At 44.6% G+C, this 1,757-nt stretch overlaps 1 protein-coding gene across 1 annotated transcript in view; it reads right to left on the bottom strand.

Moving 5' to 3' along the window:
• Positions 1-1,757, bottom strand: part of LOC104961882 (runt-related transcription factor 1-like) — a 9,045-nt gene that overhangs the window by 931 nt on the left and 6,357 nt on the right. The window lies entirely within an intron of this gene.

Genomic DNA, 1,757 nt, shown 5'->3' with positions numbered 1-1,757 from the left:
CAAACACACACACACACACACACACACACACACACACACACACACACACACACACACACACACACACACACACACACACACACACACACACACACACACACACAGACGCCCACACACACACACACACACACATGGTGTCGCGGTTAACTTGCAGGAAGTAAATCTACAGTGTATTTTAGTGGGTTTTTCACAAGCAGGCGTTGATACACAAAGTTTGTGATTAACTGTAATATGATAGAGGAACCGTTCTAAACAAATATTTGTCCGTGCACAATTTGAATGTACACATGTAACCAAATGATTGGAGAGAGCGAGAGAGAGAGGATCAGTGTGTGTGGTGCCCAGTTTTGCATTTAGAGAGTATTGGTTAACCATGCTGGTAAACCACACACACCCACATTCACACACACAAAACTACAGCATGACGGGAGCAAAATAGTTCCACTTCTGCAGATTTACCACATTTCTGATCGGCTCTGATAATCTCTGGGATCCTTTTGGATATGGTGCCCAAAAAATGTTGAATCCATGCATGTTGACTCGGTGTGTGTGTGTGTGTATGTCTTTTTGGTCATTTGTCCAGCTGTGATCTCTGACTTATTTTGAAGCCTGGGAATAAGCATAGCATGCCTCTTTATATATACATGTTCTCCCTTACACACACACAGACACAGAAACACACACACACACACACACACACACACACACACACACACACACACACACACACACACACACACACACACACACACACACACACACACACACACACACACACACACACACACACACACACACACACACACACACACAGTGGCTCCCATGTGGCGTCCTGGCCTCACATCACACAGATGGGCTCTGCTGTTTGATCTCCGCACCGCCCCCTGCTAAAAATGTTGACACTCACTTTTATTGTAGATTAGCACATATTCCGTATAAACAGACAGAAACAGTGTGTTGGGGACTATTTTAAGCGGCGGATTAATCCACATTTGGTTGTGTAGAGAGTGTATGTGGCCGCAGGACGGTCTGTGTTTGAGCAGAAATAAAGTGTGTGTTCATGTTAATTGTGGCCCATTGTTGTTACACAGAGGGAAAAGATTGAATGAAGTTAAATCGACTACAATGTGCACAGTGTAATGGGGTCTATTTGTCTCCATCCCTCCTCTATGTGTGTGTCCATGTCACATGCAACACTGCATTCTCTGGGTAAGAGTTTAGCGTTCCTTTTCAAGCCTGTTTCCCTCCTCCGCCATCAGCTGCAGCAGGAAGACGGGGCTCCCATAAAGATCCTTTCATTTCCTCTCCTCTTTTTCATCTCTCCTTCCTTCCGACCGCCCTCCTTAATCACTTCAATGTTGTAATATCAAAGAGTTCTGGATAGTGTCTGTACTGGTGAGATTTGACTGATAGTTTCACACATAGATATTTCTTTGAAGAATGGGATAGATTTCCTTTTACAGAGATCTAAATATTGTTTCAAGCGCTGTCGATTTGAGTTTGAACCAAACACCAATGAGAGTTCCTCGATGAATACCCCACTTGGCGATAAACCTCATTCTGATTCAGTTTTTTCGTGTGCGTGTGTGCATGCATGTGAGTTGTGAGGGGTACCACCAGCTAGGCCACAGAACCATAATAATGGTAAAGCTGAACCATACCACAGTGTGCTCCCAATCCGAGCACACCAGTCAATGCCATGTACAATGTGTGTGTGTGTGTGTGTGTGTGTGTGTGTGTGTGTGTGTGTGTGTGAG

This window comes from Notothenia coriiceps, unplaced genomic scaffold (assembly GCF_000735185.1).
Source record: "Notothenia coriiceps isolate Sejong01 unplaced genomic scaffold, NC01 NC01_scaffold00033899, whole genome shotgun sequence".
Taxonomy (NCBI): domain Eukaryota; kingdom Metazoa; phylum Chordata; class Actinopteri; order Perciformes; family Nototheniidae; genus Notothenia; species Notothenia coriiceps.
The sequence above is the reverse complement of the archived record's forward strand: the minus strand, read 5'-3'. Positions and strand labels throughout refer to the sequence as shown.